The sequence below is a fragment of the Phalacrocorax carbo genome, chromosome 1 (assembly GCF_963921805.1).
Source record: "Phalacrocorax carbo chromosome 1, bPhaCar2.1, whole genome shotgun sequence".
Classification (NCBI taxonomy): Eukaryota; Metazoa; Chordata; class Aves; order Suliformes; family Phalacrocoracidae; genus Phalacrocorax; species Phalacrocorax carbo.
In genome coordinates this window covers 44,213,805-44,234,776 of record NC_087513.1, presented here as the reverse complement: position 1 = coordinate 44,234,776, position 20,972 = coordinate 44,213,805, and the positions used below count along the sequence as shown (strand labels likewise).

At 38.4% G+C, this 20,972-nt stretch overlaps 1 protein-coding gene and 1 long non-coding RNA gene across 5 annotated transcripts in view; both read left to right on the top strand.

Annotated features, from left to right (window-relative positions):
• The window catches only part of PAWR (pro-apoptotic WT1 regulator), an 80,096-nt gene that overhangs the window by 18,551 nt on the left and 40,573 nt on the right, over positions 1-20,972 (top strand). The gene's annotated exons all lie outside the window — the stretch shown is intronic.
• On the top strand, positions 2,656-5,359 carry LOC135313128 (uncharacterized). Its single transcript, XR_010372728.1, has 2 exons — positions 2,656-2,794; positions 4,907-5,359. It is a non-coding gene; the product is annotated as an uncharacterized LOC135313128 (long non-coding RNA).

Here is a 20,972-nt window from a genome sequence, read left to right as displayed (position 1 = left end):
AACCTGATCCTCCATTTGTCTAAGTAATTTGTTCCTGACTGATTTTTTTTTTTTTTAGCAGTCTGTTAGGTACTGTGTCTACTTCTGTAATTAATGTGCGATTTATTGTTGTTCATTCTCTGCCATAGTATCCAGTTTAATTAAATGAGACTGTTTTCATTAGTATGGTAGCCATTTAAATCTTCAATTCACCATGGCTCTTGGATGTATACTTCTAGGGATTTATTTCTTATTTATTGCTTTAGATCTTCATTCTTAGTATGAGTTTGTAGTGTTTATGCAAAATTATGCTTGCAGGGGAATTTTTATTAAACTACCTTTTGAAGTTTTAATGGGTTGGTTTTTTTAAAGACTGTGTGCTGGGAACTTTAAAATAAAACATCCTTTCAGACTGTGAATGCATATTGCATGCCATGGACTTTTTTTTTTGTCTCCAGGTATGTCTGAGGTAGAGCAAAGGTCAAATGTTAACCATCTCCTCAAGTTACGCTTCAGATTAAGAAGACATGAATGTCAGGAATTTGCAGGATTGAGTTTAGCGAGGCCAGTAATGTCAAAGTATTAGCTGAAAATGTGAGGAGGGGAAGAAGGGAATGTGGCAAGAAGGAAGGGGATATTTCTGGAGATATTTAAATATATTTCACTGAGAACAGACAATGTGTTACAAGGGATCACTGAACTGGTAGTGTTGGGATGAAAAAGTGTGGGTGGATTTTGCTTTGAAATTAAAAATCAGTTTATTAGTTGCAGAATGTTTTGGTTTTGAACAAAATAAACATTTGCTGTTGTTTTGGCTTTTTTTGTTGTTCTTTTTGCTTAAATGTTTTAACACCTTTGGAAGTCTGCAATATAAATAGGTGGAAGTGTAATCATGGGTGTTTAGGGATTTTTTTTTTTAATTGGGAAGCTTTTCAAGAATGTGCTTATTTTCTGCTTAAATGCATTTGGTGCTTATAATTTTAATGAGTTTATAGATGAGTGCTTTTTACTTTCAAGACCAATCCTTTTCAAAAGGTGGAACTGTCCCTGAAAGGTGGATTTATTTCTAAGAGCTTTATAAAAAGGCATTTATCTCCAGAAGGCTGCTCTTATTGTTCAGAACATAATCCTGTCCTCTAAATATTTCATCTATTGGTCAGAATGTTTTATACACAGCAGTTGGTTTGAATCCCTTGATTTTTAGGGAATATCAGACTTGAAGATAGCACTATGGCTGAGTCAGTTATTGCTGAAGTATGGCTAGATGTCTACTGCTGCCATCAGCTGATCCAACAAGAACTTGTCAGGAATTCATTCCACACAGTCATGTTACATTTAAACTTGCCTGTCTGTTGGAGTGACGTAGGTTGTTGGTGTGTCAGCAGCAGCAGCACCAAAACCTGGACAAAAGATAACAAGAAGGAACAATTCCCACTCAAATGTTCTAAAGTATTTGGAAGGAGAACTACAAAGCAAAGTGGAGACTTCTTAATTTATTTTTTTTAAGCTTTAGTTCATGCTAAAAGGTGGTTAAATGGGCCTGTAATGAGGCAGAAGGAATTGTCATTGGCCACCTACCCATTTCAGACTTTTGGCAGCTGCCTGGTTAGCCCCCAGAAGTCCCTTGATAGTAAATAGCAAGGGGAAAAGGTGTTGTGAAACTTACACACTGGAAATCACTGTGCTGTACCTGCTGGTAGAGTACTGTAACAGAAATGGGCATGTCACATCCAGATGTAAATGTCTGCTAGAAAGGTTAAGTGCAGTTTGTTTTGAGAACCAAATAGAATTAAAATATACTGAGCTGTGCACTTTTTTTCACTTGAGCTTAATTTGTAGGCAGCCTTAATTCCCAAGACAGGCTTTACCAATTTTGTCTTATGCTGCTATGATTTGGCCAAAGATTTGCATTACTATTGTCTTTGGTTCCTAATTTTGATAAAATATTTACTATTAGGTCTGCCTTTGTCAGTACACCCACTACTTACTGTAGTTATTGACTGCAGGTTAATTTGTTTTCATCAAACAATCCTTTCCTGTCTAAGTGGGACACTTGGGAATATCATCTTGAGAAGTTACTTTATAATGAAAACACAGTTGGCCTTATGTGCCTTGTTGTAGGCCAAATCATTGTGAAAAATAAGTTATTTTAATGGTGGTAGGTACCTTTTGGACTTCAAGAAACTACGTTTTGTAGACAAATCCAAATCCAGTTTATGAAATATTGCAAATCTTGAGGAAATCACCTTTCCTCAGAAGCCCTGTTCAGGAACCTAGGAAAGCAGCCGTTCAAAATCATGGGGAAAAATGGGTGTGAAATCATTATTGCTAGAGATTGTTCAGTTATGGAGCTGGGTCTTATTCATGTCTACTGGAAAGGCAATTGGACTCATACATACAGTATACCTTTTCAAATGGCCTTCATAGGACTTATTTCAGTGCCATGCAAAATGACTAGTTAAAGGCTGCACCCGTGTGTCTCTTGGCTTCTCACTGAGATCATGCAGCTGTACTCAAAGAATACGATTTGTAGAGTATCTATGTGAAAAGCATGCGTATTGTCTCTTATCGTTAGAAGATGAGCAGGGTTGCCAGGTATGTGGGATGGTAACTTCTTTATTGGGAAAGTAACAGTAAAAGTAATCTTTTGTGGTTGTTTTTCCTCTACAGCTTTTAACCCATGAGTGCCATTTCTTCTTTTCCTTAAATCTGAGAAAGTTGCTGTTCTCAGTAGTAATAAACCTCTTAAAAATTCCGTAATGTAAGGCCAAGAAGAGAAGAGAGCCAATTAATATGCAACAGAAGGAAATGTAATGTAAGTGAATGCATCACCAGAAAACAGTAGAAAATAATTCATGCAAAGGAGAGAGATTTTTGAGTTTGTCAACTTTGATTTGATTTCGGTGAACCATCAGATCACAAATCCATTGGAACCTGACCTTCACCGGATTTGGTGCATTCAGAACTCCTTGCTCAATATACAGTCTTTGTCATGTGGTGTGTGATATGAGTTGTGACTTGACTCTGTGTGTGTGTGTGTGCGCGCGCATGCATGTAGCCAGTAGAGTAAGAGTTGGAACAGTAAAGCAGTAATGAAACCTTTGGATAGGGCAGCTGACTTCTTGGAGGCGGGTAACTTAAAAAGCAAATGTTACAGGAAGAAGTATACATCTATCCAGATAGAGTGTGTGTTTTAAACAGTCCATCTTTCTTCATTCTCCTAATGAATAATAGTGTATCAATTGGTTGTTTCAGAAAAAGAAACTTTGGCTTTTAAAAGCTTTTCTTTTGCATATTTTAGAACTTGTCTACACATTCTTCTTAACAAATGCATCTGATTACTTGTTTGCTTGGATTTTTTTGGCCAAATTGTTTGCTTCTGCATTTTTTTTTAATGCATCTTTGGCTTTGTGCCTGAATCCTCCTTTCCACAGAGCTTTGAATCACAGAATGTTTTGCCTGAATCATTGTAGGAAGGAAGTATTAATCTTGGCTGTTGCCCAAATGTAAGAAAAAGAAAAGCCAAGTGGACCCAGAGATTTCCAGTTTGGGGGAAAGTGGGCGAGAAGGCATAAAAAAGAAATCAAACCACCCTACTGGCTCTGTAAATGCATAGAAATGGTGGTTGAAGGGGGCCTTTGGAAGTGTCAGAGCAGTACTTTCAGCAGCCCTGGATCAGGTCAGCCATGGCTTTGCCTTGCTGAGGCTTGAAAACCTCTAAGGATGGAGGTTGCTATGTCTCTCTGAGTAGCCTGACCTGCTGCTGTGCTGCCCTTTCAGTGAAACGTTGTTCCTCATGTCCAGTTGATGCATTTTGTACCACTGGTATCTCATCTGCTGCTTCCGAGAGAAGCCTGGCTCCATCATCTTTGTAACTAACCTTCTGATAGTTCTAGATTGCTATTAAATTGCTTCTTGAGTTTCTCTTCAGCACACTAAATAAGCCCTGTTTTTTCATGTGCTCTTGCTCTATGGACCCTCTCTAGTATCTTCTTGCTGCTCACTTGGTTCCCTTATATCAGAACAGATTCCAGTTTTGTACTTTAATCATGTTTTAATATGGGTAAGGGCAGTATAAGGCATTATTTATTATTTTTGTTCGTTCCCCTTGCCCTTGCTATCGGTGAACAGAAGCACATCTGAAAAAAGTTTCTTTTTGTTGATTCTCCTTGCTGGAGTTGCTGGTCGTCAGAAACATATCAGAGGGAGCATGGTTTGGGTTTTCTTTTTAAGGAAAAAGAAACAACAGAATTACTTTGAGATACAGATAATTCTTTCTCAGAAGCTAGTTAAAGTTTACATTTTTCTCAGATCCTTTTGTTTCCAGATGTTTCAGGGGCCTAGGGAGCTTAATTCAACTGTTCTTTCAATGATGGAATCAAGATGGATCCAGAAAGGATATGTCCAATACAGTAATTCTATGTAGGAAATATTTTTTTTTTTAGGTTGTTCCTCATTCTTTAAACTGAAGCATTTTAATTGCTAACAGAACCAAAAGTATTTCTAGTAACAAAAATAGTCAGTGTTTATTTGGATAGATATGTATTCACATATTTCTAGTATTTTAAAGAATTCTGCTATTGCTTGCAGCAGCCATCTAGGAGACTCATAATCTTGGCAAATTATGGAATGCACATACAAATATATCTGTTCTCCAGTTATAGAAAGCTGAAGTTTAAATTTGAATGTGAAAGCAGCATTAAATGTTTATTCTGACCAGTAGAAAAATATCATTACTTTTCAAGTCCATCCCAATATCTTAAGCATTCTGACAGTGTTTGTTTTGATAAGTTACTTGCTGCCTTTGTGCTGATAAGAAAAAATACTTATTCCAGTATTTTAAGAATAATACTTGTTCTTTCTTAAAAGTTCTAAGAAATGTTTACAGATACAATGGACTGCATAGTGGCTTGCTTTTTTTTTACAGGATGGTTTTGGAAGTTGAACATGCTACTGTTTGTGAAGCATCACTTAGCTTGGTGTTTTATTTCCTTGGTTTCCTTTCAGAAAGCCAAATTCTAAATTATGTGTCCATATAATTTCCCCCCCCCCACTTCCCTTGATGGGTAATATGAAGCCTTAAATATGTACTTTCTGGTGACAGAGTTATTTGCTCCTGGGCTAAATAAGGTCTGTCCTTTGATTTTGATTTGACTCTTTAGTCATTCTGATATTAAACTTATACTTGTCAATAGAAAAATGAAATCTGCACTTGCTTTTTTAATTGGAATGGTGTGGAATGGCTTGTTGTGAATAAAGTGCTTAATCTAGTTGTGGAGCCCAGAAGCAATCTGGGGAAAGTTCAAAGTAATTTTGTCATCCTAATACTTGTCAATGTTCTGTTTTTATTTACCAACAAAGCATGTACTAGGGAACAAGATCTGGCTATTGAGATACCTAAAAGTCTTTTTCTTTGATGGTCTGAGGGAGGTTCTCAAGGGGAATACTCAAGTTGGCTCTGTTTTCCAGTAGTGAATAAATGTGACATCCATAATGTAAAATTTGTGGATCTGATAAGGCTCTTCGATAGTGTTCATTAATAATGTTAGAGCAGTCACAAAATCGATTTGATTTTTATGGTCTCCTTCTGAAATAAGACTAATTAAGATGTTCTTCCCCACTGAACTCTTTCTTTGACTTGTGTATAAGAAAAGTTGTTTGATTTGGGTTTTTTTTAAAAATGATTTTGCTGTTAAACTAAAGGTTGTGTGAGAATCCTCAGAAATCGGCCATTTCCCAAGAATGTGACTCCTGAAAGATGGTCTGTTCTAACATAGTGCTTCTCCAGCCATGATGTGCTGCACATCAGAGTAAATTAGAGCACAGTTTATTCATTCTCAGGCTACATCACAGGAGTTGGATTTTGAATACCCATTACTCTCTATTCTCCAGACTTCATTAATGGTTTCGGACCACAAGTAAAGTTCTAGGTCACTGGCCCTTTCCCTGTTAGTGTTAATGGAGCCCTTTTTATGTCTACTGGAATGTGAAGAATGAAGTTTTACTTCCTTTTTTGGGAACTCCTAATTTTTGCCAGTTGTATGATTACTTCAAGCTTCTGCATTGCTTTAAGCAATAAAAGAGTATCACTAATTTATTTACTATGAATAATTACAATTTACAACACAAAGAAATGACATTTAAGCATTAGCCTTTCAGGAAACAAATTATTATGTATATGAAGATTCCCTAGAAGATGAGAACTGAATGCTGAGAAGATTTGATTTAATGAGACTGTTTTAAGATTCTTTTTTATATTAAGGCCTGTTTTTATTCTGATGCCCTACTGATAGGCTGAGTGGAAAAATCAGATTGGAGTGAGCAAAAGTGAAATTATTTTAAGACAAGCATGTTTCAAATCCTATTTAAAAAATCAGGAATTGCATTTGAAATGGAGATGTACAATTCTACCCCTTAACATAAAATTATCCTTCCAAGTGTCGGTTTACAGCTAGCAGCTTCAACTTCAAATATCATAGGACTTTACAAAGTTAGATTCCATAGTAGTTTTGAGAAGTACAAATGGGTTTAATTTTATTTAGAAACAGTATTGCAATAGGTATTTTTCACTTACCAAAAAAACCCTCACATTATCCTATTAAAACAGACTTTGCATGTTGATGGTTGTGTTTTTCAAGGAAAAAGATCAGGGGGAATGAGAATGTTCTCTTTGTGTGTGTGTGTGTGTGTGTGTGTGTGTGTGACTGTATCCAAGTTACTATCTGTAACCCAGGTTTTGTTCTGCAGCAAACTAATTTAAATCCTCCTAGGAATGCACAATATCCTTGCCAAAGGGTTTCACAGAGCAATTGAAAGCTGTGTTTCAAAATAGGCATTCTTTGCAAATACTTCAATTAAAATTTTGTCTTCAGGAGTAGACTGTAATAGTGCATGTGCTTTGTGGTAAACAGAGGTAAATGTTTAGTTTGCACTGTTGAATAACTAAAAGCTTGTCATGGTTAGCTTTGCCAGTAGTGCAGGTCAGCGACGGGTGGCATTTGAAGAAAACCACAAATTAGAGCACTGTAGAAGTGTAATACATAAAACAAATTGTTGGATTGATTGATATAATTCTTCTCGCTTTTTCTAAAAGATTATACATAACTACTGAATCAAAACCAGTGCAGTCAGATAAATCCCCAATGTTTCTAACACTTGGCTCCACACATAGATAGTTCAACCAGTGGCTTGTGACCACTACAGATTGGGTTGGACCCGCCCTGCTCCCAGTAGAAGCTGCGTTCTTCTCCGAGAGATGCGCAAGGGACTGACTGCTTCAGAGTTGGGTTATGGTCAGCCATCAGCTAAAATGGTGTTAGTTTGGGGTTTTGTGCCTCTTGCTTGCCTTTCTCACTCAAGGTGGAGTTACTGATAGTGGGTGTGCAATTGCCCATTGCAATGCAAAATAAGGGGCTGTTTCAACAGTCCGATGGATCCTTTAAATGAATCCTTTCAGTTCAGAGGTCTGGTAGCATGCCTGTGGCCAGGCGCTACATTTCATTTGGAGGATCCCATCTCAGTTAAATATGCCAGTTTTTCCTCAAACATTATTTGGTCATAATCTAAGACATGTTGGTTTGTCTTTCTGGTTAGATTGGTGTTGTTATGCTACACTGATGAGTGCTTGCCGCCATTAGGAGTACATGTTCAAGAAATATTCCTGTTTTCTGCCACATTGAAACAGGAGTAAGTATTCATATCAAAAGAGGATTTTCCAGGGAGTTAGTTCATCTTCAGTAAAGATAAACGTTTGGAAATGAGCATGTCCAGATAACTTGCACTCAAAGCAGTTGACCAAAGTAGTCTCTGGTCTATTAATACTGATTTCTAAGACACATTGGAACACTGGAGAAGTTTTCAGAGAATTTGAGTATAAGATTATGATTATAATTAAAAAAGCAAATCCAGGAGTATAAATCTGGGTCAGTAGACACTAGCTGGATAGATCTCAGTTCCAGGTAAATTAGTGGGAGATCTATTTTATTTAATTCTCTTGACTGAAAAACAGGCAGTGTAATTTAGCAGATCTTTTTTTTCCTAGGATTTTAACTGGATCTTTGAGACCTTCATCACAGAAGTCTATTGTAGTCTTCTTGTGAATAGCTTGTGTTAATAGGAAGGCAGAGGTTGTAAGAAAGGTAGTAATTTTGACTAATCGACCAGGAAAAATGGATACGGATCAGAGTTCTTCAGCAGGTACGATAGACTAGTAGTAATTGAAGTTAATACTATGGTGCAGACAACTGGATAAGATCAAGGGGGAAAAACCGTAATTTAAGAACTGATATTCTGTGCTTAAAAAAAAAAGAAAAAAGTCTGTACATTGAAATGACATAAGAGTAGTTGTCCTCATTCAGGGAAACACTCCAACCATCCCAGCATCCTTTCTTGGCAGGGATAAGTGGGAACACTTATTGTTTGAGAGCAAAGCAGGTGTAGAACCAATTTTTTCTCTTTCTTTTCTTATACTGTTACCTTCCCTGATTAGAGCAATATTCTGCCCATGTCCTCTGATGAAAAGCCAGAGTGCTAGAGTCTTATTTGTTATTTATGTTGCCACTGCAGCTTTTCCTGAGAAAAGTTTACTGTTATAAAATCCTAGACAATAAGGTTGCAAGGTACCTTGAAAAATCATCTCGTTTGTCATGTTGTCCCAGCAGGATCCCTGTACCTGTGTTTTCCCTGACATTTGTCTGATGTTGACATGTTCTTTAAGATCTCCAGTGATGAAGATTGCTTCTTCTAGGCAGACTGTTTTATGCCCTTTTTTTGGTGTGTGGCTCTGTGTGTTATTTTTGTGTGTAGTGTATTTATTCAATGAGATGCATCAGTGAATCAGTCTGCATTGTATCTGCAAGGTAATTATTTTTTTTTTTGCTGTTGCTGACCCAGTAAGTTGTTTTTAATGTTGACTGGACTTTCGGGAGAAATGCTTTCTTACAGCATTTCTTATCAGTGGTGAATGACTGAAAGCCTTTGTGGGTGTCTGATATGACAATGCATAGAAGTATTTATGTCTTCTTTCCTTCTCTACACATTTTAAAAAGTCTTCAAGCACAAACCATAAATTGAAAAGCAGCTACAGAAGAGAGTCAGAGCCTTTTATTATCTCAACTCCAGTTAATAAGGTGCTACATTATATATAAATGAAGGCAGCCAAATGTTAACCTAGCTGTTCCACATTTTCAGATTCACAGCCAGAAGAGGTCCTAGGCCAGACTTCTATTTCAGGCATAAACTACTACAGCTTAATTAACTTTTTATCTTACTACAAATCCATGTCAGCAGTACAATAAAAAGAATCATGGAAGTGTAAATAGAGCTGTAATTGTTTCAAGAAAAAGGAGTTCCATTTAAAAAAACAATGTGGAGAATTTTACTTAAAGCAATAATAAGAGAATACCAAAACCCTAGCACATAAGGCATAGTGTAGTAGTTGTGCTATGGTCTTTGTGGTCTTGATTTCAATAGATATTTCTTCCTAAAATTATTTGCATATGTTAGCAAGAGACTATTACTAACATGAGGAGCTCTGTGTATACAAGTATACATATTTTAATGACATTTTTGCATATCTGTGCAAAGAGAGGGGCTAATTTGATACAAACTTCAGAAGGAATTAGGCCAGGTCTAGTGGTTCCTGTCCTTGTGCTGTCCCTTTTGTTGTGTGTGGAGAGCTGTGGTTTTTTGTGTGGTTTTTTTTGTTTTGTTTGTTTAGTTTTGTTTTTTAAAAGGGAAGTGGCAGGTCTGAAAATAGCGTTTCTGATTTCTGGATTTTGATGAACTCATTTACAGCAGGATCAGTTCCTGTACAGGTAAACATTGTGCCAGGACAGAAGAATGGTCAGTGCAGGCTCCAGGATGAGCAGATGATGAGGCTGGGCCATTTGACCAGTCTGTAGGTATTTCTGAGTTCATGCTGTTTGTGGTGGAAAAGCCAGGTTAAGAAATCACAGAATCACAGGGGTTGGAAGGGATCTCTAAAGATCATCTTGTCCAGCCCCCTGCTTGAGCAGGTACACCTAGAGATCCAGTTTGTCTTGTCTCTCCATCCTGCTCGTTTATGTTGCGGTTTTCTTTCAGTTACAGTGGCCCAGCTGCGTGTGGAGCCCAGCCGCCAGGAGAAGCATGTTAATCCACTGTCCTTGACTTTTTTATTTTGGGAATCATAACATGGGGCTATGCCACTATGTGGCATGGTGGTCAATCTTCCAGTGGTTGAATGGATGAGCTCGATAGTAGTCCTCTTCTTGCTACTTGGAGTAATAGCAGCTGTGCAGTTTACAAGGGGAAAACTGTTCTGTAGCCCATACAACCTGCAGGTTAAAGATGTCACCTTGGCCATGTGTCAGAGCTCTGAAATCTGTATCAATAGTTTATTTCCCCTTAGAAATAGATGGTGTGTACTATTATCAGGGATACTATTTATATCCCAAAATAGTTAATAATGTTCCACACAGTATGTGCTTTTAGATGAACACTTCAGTATTTCTCTGGTTTGAATTGCTGAGGTTTTAATTTTGTCAGAGTTTGACTTTTTTCATGTCCAGGCTGCTTTGGATCCTTGCTTTTACCTGACTTGCCTGTGCTGACCCTGGCACTCCTCTGATCCTGTAGTTAGCTAGACCAACATGTACAAAAGACTATTCACTTTTTTATAGGGGTAGTTGCCTGCTAGTGAGTTACCCTGACATGGCTTGCCAGTGTGAGGGGAGGTGATGCAGAAGACTGCTACAGAGGTAGATGCCCAGGGGCAGGAGCGGGAAAGAGGGTGAGTTGGAATATGGCTGAATGGACACAGGCTAATTTAAGCTGTTGTGGAGCCTCAGTCCTAGTCTGTCATGTTGTTAAATTTGTTAGGAGTCTTGAGGGAGGGAGAAGGGTCTTGTTTTCTTGGCTGGAAAAAGAAATTGTAGGGGGGCATGTGAAAATAAGAAATAGGAAGTAAAAAAATCAAAGCAATGCAGAGTTATTTCAGTGTCTGAATAAAGTTTGGCTCAACTTTAGGGTGAAGGTTCAGTTCTGATTCTATCTGGAGTAGTTTTCTTTCTTTATATTGTCTGGTGCCCTCATACAGTTATTCATAGATATGCAGAGACACTTTCTACTTCCACATTATTTTAACAGTGTTTGAGAGAGTTTTGGATTCCTTGCTCTTCCAAATCTACAGATAAGAATTGTGTGCTGGGGGAGGAGAATGGTTTTAAATACATACTGACAAAAAGTCTGTCTGTCTGTCTATCTATCTAGAGCTGACTGCTAATTTTTTGTATATTGGTGCAGGTGCTAAAAGGTTAACAGCTAGCCTATTACTTCTATTGTATCGAGATTTTTTTTTAACCTAAAGCAATGTTAATTTCCATTTAAGTAAGAATGTCGGCAGGAGCCAGTGGTATTTACTAACTGCGCCTGTGAAAACATTCCTTTTCACCCTCAGATGCTCACTCAGCCTTCTGTTTTCCAAGTGACATTATTACAGGCTTTAGCTTGTAGTCTGAGAAATTAAAAGCACGTTTTAATAACGTGAACAGCAGAATCCTCAGTCCTGACTCTTCCTCGGATACTTCCTCACTTACGTTCCCCTGGCTTGGGTTGGAGTGCAAGTGTAGCAGTGGCTGGGGGATTTATTTTGTTGGTGTTTGGTGTCCCCCCCCGTGTACAAGGTGAAGACCCCACTGGAGCATCATTTTATCTTTTGATGGGAAAAAAAAAAACCACACCACCACCCAGACTTTCATATTCTTAAAACCACGGTTTTTTCCCTTGATTTGAAGTATCGTTTGGCTGTGATAAGTTATTGCACCAGATGAGCTGAGCTCTGAATCCCATCTCCAGTGCTGTCAGCTCATGCTAATTCCTCTCCTTGTCCTCTTTGGTCCGAGTGAAAGCCTGCCGGCTTGGACACATGAATGGCTCGGGGCTGCTCCATGGTAACGGTGTGAATGCTCCTGCCCTGTGATACCTACAGGATATGTAAAGTTGTTTACCTTTCTTTCACTGGGGGATGGTAAAGCTTGAATTACCTTGTGTTTACCACAGTTTGGTCTACAGAAAAGAACGCAAGTGAACAGTTACCATGGAGAAGACGATTCACGTTAATTTGTGTATCAGTCTTAACCTTAACCTCCTCACGCTCTCTTTACACTCAACAGAAAACGGTGGGGGAGGGGTGTCGTGGCCCTTTCATCCTGTGCCTCAGCAAGGGAGACCCTTGCCAGTGCAGTACGAAGCAACGCACGGGTCTGGAGCACGGAGCGGATCCGTGTCAGCGTGTAACAAAGTTTCCTGAGCATCTTTATAGGTAGATTTCTGAGTACTTCAGAAAAGAGGACTGTACCCTTTATTCCTATTTTACAGTTGAGAAACGCATGTGACAGTTGATGTTTTGAATCAAGAAAGCAAATGCCTTAAGCTGAAACCTTAATGATTTGCTTGAGCTGTCTGGCCTGAAAAGGTACGTCTATTGACATGCAAAGAACTTCATTGTTGCTGAATACTTGGCCAAGACTTACTCTTTATTGTATGTAAGTAACTGTGTAGCTAAAACCTCCCCAAACGGTATCAGTGACTCAAAAATTGAAAAAAACACTAATGGAAAATTGCCCTTTTTTATACAAACTTTCTCTGCACTTGTGAACATAAGCTTTTATTTATCCAGCGTTTCTCTGCTTTATTTATTCCGGGTTGATTTGCTGTAGAAATACCATCTCTCTCTCACACAGTGGGTTACAGTAGTGCAAGGTTCCAGTGAGTGCAGTTGTTGTGAACCAACTGTATCGCGTGACTCATTCCTCCCATTACAATCCTATACTACATTTCCTCACACCTAGATTGATTTGGTTTTGTGTCTATGCATGTTGTTCTTTGTTCTGAGGTCACCATAAGCAAATGATATGGCTGTACTAAGGTTCTTGAACCTGCTGGTGCTGTTTTGTGGGCCGAAAGCATGCACATGAAATGCTCTTGAGTGGCTAAGTCTTGTCTATCTGCACGCTCCGATCCTGAAGTCCTACTTTTCCTTATTTTCTGGGAGAGGACTATGTCCAGCTCTGTCTTAGATCTGGTAATCAATATGTAAAGATTTTGGGTGAGTGCTGCAGGGGAAACTAGGCAGATCACTCTGACAGAAAAAAGACCACAGAAAGGTGTAGTGTGCAGTTTTGCTTCTCAGACCCATCGAAACAGATGTGGTGTTTGCTTGCTTGCTTATTTTTGCTGCTGAAATCTCATTTTACTTGCGTAGTTCACTCTCACCAAGCATCAGCTGCATGTTCTTTCTGTGATCCTTTCCCACAGCTCTTTCTGTCTCCCACGCTTTCTCCTCCTCGCTCGTAAGTCAATCCTATAGTTCCCTCAGTTCCTGGGGGAGTCTTTGAATGGGAAGAGTCAAACACCTGCTGAGCTGGTTCAGGGCTCTGTACAGTGATGACTACTCAGGTGGAAGGGTAACTGCCTGCTTTGTCTAGCCCTTGAATTACTGTGGCAGCTAATCTGCATCTTTCACTGTTAGCAAACTTGATTTAAAAAAAATAATTGTGCAACTTTCATATCTTCACAATATTAACCTATTATTATTTATTACTGTCTGGACCCCCTTCTGTCACTAGTGATTTCAAAAAAATATGGGGACAAAAGAACTGTTAATATCTAAACACAGTTTCCATAAGAAGCAGGGGTACAAATGCTGGTGACAGAAGACTTTTGTGCTGTTAGGAAATGGGATTGCACTGAGAACTTGGACTGGATTTCCATCAGGAGCCTCGGACCTCGATATGAGCTGGCAAAAAAAAATGCTGGCAAAGCCCCTGAGGAAGATGTCTTCTGTCTGAACGCAGAGCTAAAGGGCGATCTCGGAAGTCTAGGTTGGGAAACAGCTTCACAGCATTGTTGCTAGGATTAACTTGTAGGTATACGGTGTTCTCCCAAGAAGTAGTTACAATATTGAGTGTGGCAGCAACTTTAAACTTTCTTATTCTTCTCTGGGCATTGCCATCCTAGCAGGCTTCGGTACTGCAGATGTGTTTTGCCTGCATGGCTTTGATCAGTACTATCTACTCCTGACATCAGTGCTGAGGGCTTAAAAAGTGCTTATGTATTGCCTTGAAAGTCAAATTCAACAGTTTTTATCCGGCTATGTGCCTATCCTGTTTAAGGCACTCTTTCAGTACTTCCTCTTCCTTTCTGCCACACAGCTGAGTGTAGAGTCCTCATATCGGTCTGGTTGGAACAGCTCTTTATATTAGGACTCAAAAGAAACAGCTGGGAGAGCAGAAAACCTGGTTGATATTTTTATCAGCTTTTCTACAGACTCAGAAGATCCCACTCCCAAATGAGAAATGTCGTATAACTCTCAAAAAAGCATTGTGCCGAAGTTTTCTTTTTCCCTTGGAATTGGTTCCCAGTCTATTGTTGTGGCTTGTCCGTGCTCACTTGGTTGTCAGCAGCCTCTTCGGCTTTGTTTAGTTTGACCAATCCCACACCCACCGTGTGTGAACACTGTGTGAGATTGTGTTGGGTAGAAAAAGAAAAAAGATAATTTGCCTGTTAAGCAAGAGAGCAGAAACCAGTGAGGGCACTGTACTGTGGGGTTTTTTTTTGTGTTTGTTTTTTTTTTTTGTTTTGTTTTTTTTAAAAAAAAGATTTTAAATGCAACACGATATTCAGACAATATAAATTGCTACAAACTACATGCTTCAGCGGGTAGGATATTTAGAAGTACAGTACACTGATTAACCTGTTTGATCTCGTTTCAGAACTCCTCAAATACTGATCTCATCTTTATTTCTTTTTAGAAGTACCATAGATGTACTAGGGAAGAAAACAGGAATTAGATGCCTTCTATATTACATGGTCACATTAAGAGGAATAATTCTGTTTTGAAAATAGTGTGCTAATCGTCTCCAAGATTTGTTTCTTTCTCTGTTCTTCTGGCTTTAGAGAAGGGTACTCAATCTTGTATGGTCTTTATCTACATGACAATACGTCTTTTCCTCCTTTGGAGCATTGTTTCTGTTTGCTTAGCTTTGGCAGAAGTACATGACAGTGGAAGTCAAAATGATGGTGGTTACAGGCATTTTAACTCCATTATTTTAACTGTTCTTTGAGTGGCTTTTGTTCAGCCATTGTTCCCGCTGGGTAACCTGCTCCCATTTCAGATAGTTTACATGCCCTCTAATACCAATATCTCCCAGAATCCTGCCTAATACAGGAGCAAGTTTTATAGGAAAAAACAGTGTAGGCGGGCATCAAGTCTGTAAATTATAGCTTTTTCTCCATATATCCAAGACAAGTTCTCTTTTTCCATTCTTGCAGTCTGTGATTTGTTGTTTCATAACATGTATGGCATGATGCAAACTGAGAAATAGTTCTTCCGTGAACAGTGTAAATATCCTCAACAATTCTGTTTTGTCCTCCTGGCTGAAACAGGCAAATTTTGTTTTGCCAGGTTTCTTCTGCTCAGCCACTGGTTTGCGATCTTCCTATTAAGTAGGAATGCATCATTTCAGAATGTAAAATAGGAGGCTAAGGAGATGGGTTTGGTGAATGACACCACTTTGGAGTGAAATTATGATTTTTCTTTTCCTTTTCTTTTTTTTGGGGGGGGAGGAAGGGGAACAGTTCTGTAACTTTTAGGTTTGTATGTTCAATGCTATTAGTGATTTCTCTGTACAGAATGTAGTCTTTGTTAATTTCGTTAACGCTATACCAGATGTAAACCATCAGCAGAGGAGGCAAAATGTGTCACTAGCAAAACTTGATTAGAGCATAGAGGTAGGAAGAGCAACGTGCAAAATTTCGAAGAGGAGGGTGATGTTTAATTTCACTCTTCTAGCACATAGAGTGCGCTATATCTCATGCCTAGGCCCTGTAGTTCTGGAAATCAGGTATGCTGAAACTACCTGTGGATCATACCAACAGGAGGAAGAGGATTTGGCTGCTTTTCTCTTAGCCCCTTCATTTGCTGTTGGTTTTTCTTTTCTTTTTAAGAGCACTTTTTTTGAAGAGTCATTATTATATCATATAATAATTTCCCCATGCAACAGGCGTCAGCAGTTTGACTTCTCTGCATAAGGATCTTCAGTCAATTCTGTTGTTTGGTACTTTTGTTCTTAGGTGGCAATCAATCAGAAAAGACTCTAAGACGCTAACTTTGAGTAGTATGAATTGTTTGGTGCTCAATTCTGATAGCTTGCCAATCCATATTTTTTATGATGTTTTTCTCTTTTCTAGAAGGATTTGAAATGCTAGATAGCTTGTCTTTTGCAGTTTCTGTTTTATGCCTGGCATTTTACTCTGATTTATTAATATTGATATCACGTACTAAGTAGTTAAATTGAGCATTTCCACCAATCATTCATGACTAGCCTTGTGATAAAGGATTTTTTGGCAACTAGTTTAAGTTAAGATTAGTTTAAGTTAAACATTTGACTTTGAACTCATTCTTGTGGTATGTTTGAAGACAGTGGTGGCCAAACAGTGTATTTTGCTGAATAACAAACTGCAAACATGGCTGCTTTTTGTTACTATAATGAGGGATAACTGACATTCTGGTGTTGATATAGTTGATGTTTTACTTAAAGCTTTAAAAGAATTCAAAATTCTTTGTTATTTTGCTCTAATACAGACAAATATGTAGGGTTTTTTCCAGAAACATTTCTAAGTGGATTTTAAGACTGCAAATTGTATTTGCTCTGAAATGTAATTGAGTATACAAAGTAAGCGCTTGTAAATTCTTATGGGTGAGAAGAGGGTAGAGTTCAAACAAAATGTAAATGTGACTTATAGTCACAAACACTATGAGTTCTGTAGAGGGAGATGTGCATCTTTCTGATCTCGAAGTGATGCTCGTCCTTTTGGATCACTTTGTTGGCAGCGTGGTCAAGGATGAGCGCATCCTATGGCTGCAGTCAGCTGTGCTCTGGCCCACCTGCTGGTCACTGACCCATTGCTGCATTCAGGTCGCTTTTGATCTTGGATACCAAAGATTCCTGCCTTTATTCTTTTTCTGGTTCAAAAATCCATGCTTGTGATTGTACTAATTGTTGATGTTGGGCTGCTCCGTTTGCATACGTAGGCTTTTAGAAGTGCACAAAGATCATCCAGATGAGGTGTTCGAGTTCAGGATCCTTTTTTTTGGACTCTCTTAATGTGAGAATTAAGGTCAAAAAATAAAACCTTTTACTGGGTAATCCATATCCATTAAACTATAGGTTTTAGATAGTTCCTATGAATAAACATTAGCTCTTTGCACCTCTATAAGGATGTTTTTCAACCTGTAAAGAAAAGCACTTAGGCAAGTTAAACCTAATGAAAGGCTTGTGTAGGGAAGAAGGTGCAATTTTTCCAATTGTATTGTTGTTCTCCTAAAAGGTTATATTATGTAAACAGCTATACTTAAATATTTTGGGTACTGCCTGGACATTGTAAAAAAAGAGTGTGTATAAAAAGTGTGGTTAAAAATAGTGTTTTTGAAGAGGAATGTTAATATCTCAAACCATTAAGGTTTGGGATTTTTGCCTGGCTTTGCTATGTATTTTGACAGGTGATGGCAGAAAGATTTCATACTGTGCAAAGAGGTAGGAAGATGGTATTTAACAGATATCAGAGCTGTGCGTGGTAAAGCGAGGAAGCATTTGGTTCTCTCTGCTGCAGTAAGAAGAGTGATTATAAAGAAATTATGTGTAAAATGATGTGCCTTTATTTTGCAGTTAACTTTTCCAGGCTTTTCTGAATGATCAGCTGAGGGAAAAACAATGTTGAACCCCAAAATGTATTTCGTTGTAGTTAATTGCCTAGTTACCTTTTTTTTTCAGAGTTAAAACCAAAATTCTTATATCTTGTCTTGTATTTCTGCTGTGGAAGTTTTTAGGAAATGTTTACATTGAATAGAAACCTTTGCACTTTTTCCAGCATCTTGATATGACGTTGTGATAATGTACTTTGAACTTTTACTAAACATGGAAAATGTCCTTGTGGTAACATTGATTATTTTTTTAAAAAATTGGTCAAAGTCGTTTTGGGGCAATGGGAAGAAGCCTAGATTTGCTTCCTCTCCTAGATCATTAGCATGGTTAAGAAGCTAAAAAAAGTCAAGATAACTCATGGTGCTTGTGTTTTAGAGATTCTATGTATTGCCCAATGTGAAGTTGAACACCGGGTTTTACTGAGAGTATGTATCTGCTTGCACATCTTGCTATACTGGTTAAATATGTTATTATCTCAAGTGCTTATCATTTTCAAAAAGCTGATGTAGCACAGCCATCCATGGCGTTCTGCGAAGTATATAGTCTGAATGGTCTTGCATCTAGTTCAGGCAAAAATCAACAGGGCTAATTAAAATTGCTGAAACTAACCTGACTGACCTTTCATGAAACGAACTGGGAAGCTTTTAGATATGTGCTTGGCCAGCAGAACTGCAAGGCAAAAGCAAGTTGGTGCAGGAAGGGGGATGGGGATAGTGACATTTTGACTCGGCACCATTTCTTGTGGTGAGAGCAGCTTGTGTGTGCTCAGAAACTGATCTTTCGCATGTAGGAGTAGTGCTTGTTTTCATGGAAAAGGCAGTCCGTCCCCAGTTTTTGTTTGGTCTTAGCAATGCACAAATGTTTATAGGAAGCAAACCAGTGAATCATTAGAAATGTTTTTTGTACAATGTTTCCTTAAACTGCAGGCTGGTGGTGCGCTGGAATGCAGGGATATCTTTTGTGGCTGTTTCCTTCATCAGTCTGATTCTTTTGAAAGCATCTTATTCTGCTTGTACTTTCCATACTAGAGGTTTACAAAAAAATGTTTATACTACAGCTTCAAACATGTCCTGAAATGCTAGAAAACCTAAAGAATTTCTGTGGATCCCTTATATTAAGATCAGATGTGGGAATGTCACATTGAATATCTGCTGTACAAAACTCAGATATATTAATGGAAAATAAAAATCTGAAATGGTATGTGCCTAGCAGCAAAATAAAAAGGTAGGGGGAAGGGAATGGACAGAGAGAATTATATAATGGGCCAGAATTACACCTTGGTGGTTACAAGTCCATTTCTCTGCTGTGCTGACAGGGAAGGTAATTACTGCATTTATGTCTTTTTCAATGACATGAAACTAGTTTTTAAAGCAAAGTGGAGTATTTGAGAGAAGCCTGCAATGTGAGCAATGCAGTAATCCATCTGATTGAAATGTCCTGTGGGCTGAGGCAGTTTCAGCTGCAGGGTAGTCTGAACAAAAATGGTTTTTAAAGTGTGTAACAGCACTTTGTATATTTTTAATTTTTCAATAATAATCTGCCAAATGAAACTTGGCTATCATTGATTTTTATTACTTTAAAAGTTAGCCTAGAATATAAATAGCATTAAGCTTAGCAATCTAACTGAAGTTGATGGAGAGGTGCATAAGCAGAATATTGAATGTAAAGTATTTTGCATAAGAAAGCTTATTTCATCATGAGTCAAAACAAATGGATTTCCGTATTAAGGAAATTGAAACAAAACTTACTAACTTTAGTAAAAAGCAGTAAAATGTTAAAATTCCATAGTTGTTACCATGTTTACTTGTGCTCAGCAGGCATTTCATGGACATCGTTTAAACTGGTGTGCAGGTATATGCGTGTCTGTATGTTTGGAAAGGGAATGTAGCCTTTGTTTTGGGGAAACCACAGAAGGTCCTTAACAGTTACCGGTAATCTGCTTTAGGGTAGGAAGGCATTGGCAGCCAAGCCATATGTGCCACATCAGCTGCAAATGGTCAGGATCAGCCTGTCCATGACTCTTCTACCTCATCTGTAACAAGTAATAAAAACCCACTGCTTCTGGGGTTCTCACCACTCAAACTTGTGTTGGCCCCAGCTGGCTTGAGGCCTGCTCCAGTGAAGGGAACTGGAGTGGGAGCAAGCCCCTGTAGCCTTCAAACCAGGTTGTATGCTCCAAATTAGGTTTACATTAAGCTTGTTCCATGCTTGAGAAGAAAGCCTTTAACTTTGGAAGTATGAATTTTTTATTTTGGGGGGGAGTGGGGTGGGAGGATGTGTGTGGGGGGTGTTAATACCTTTCTGTGGTATCAATTAGCAGTCTTCTGTGATCTTGGGCCTTCCTGATAAGAAGGGAAAGGGTAGGAACCGACATCTCTGGCAAATCCTAACTGAAAATGCCTGGTTTAAAATATTGTGGCTGGAAATTTCTTATCAGATGATGACATTTTGTTCCGTCCAAAACTGCTAAGAGAATAGTTAGTAGCAGGTGACCTGTTATCGAAAACCAAAAGAACATTCTTCCTCACAGATATGATTGTATTTGCAGAAAAGTATTTCTGTGGAATGCTGGTGGTCTCTGGAAAGCATATAAGAACCACGTATGTGAAGGACAGAATTTGTGAAGAAAGGAGTGCTTGTCGACTTAGTCACTACAAAGACTACTTCTTACCTACAGTATCGTAATTTGAGCTTTATGTTCTCCTTAAAGAATGTTGTTCCTTAAAATGCAAAGCTTTTTTTTGGTGTGTGTACATTACTTGTCTCTTCTGTCTCCAGTGGGTTTCTCCTACACTTGTTAGAGGCTGCTCTTACAAACTCATGTCAAACTCTTGTTTCCTTTGAGTTTATCTGGGGGGATCTTCGTTCTCTTACATGAACAACTTTGAGGCTGGAAGAAGAGTCTGGAAGTTTTCTTGTTTTTCTAACACAGTATCATTCTTCATCAGCACGACAGTCTTAGGTTTTTGTGAGACCTTCTGTGAGCCTCGTAGTACTTTCTGAACAAGACTGGTTTTGTGAGAGCTGAAGATCATTCCATTTCTTGTTGCCATAGTGGCTCATTATTTCTTATTTTGTCACTTCAGAATGGATTATTAGGATAATGGGATAAATTAGGATACAGACTTAAGTTTATGTTACCAAAATTTTTAAGCTTTACAGTTTAAAAAGGTAGTGGATGTTGATTTAAAGTTTGCTTCCTAGAATGTGCCATGATAGTGTTTTTTAAATGCTCTGTTAAAAACCGAC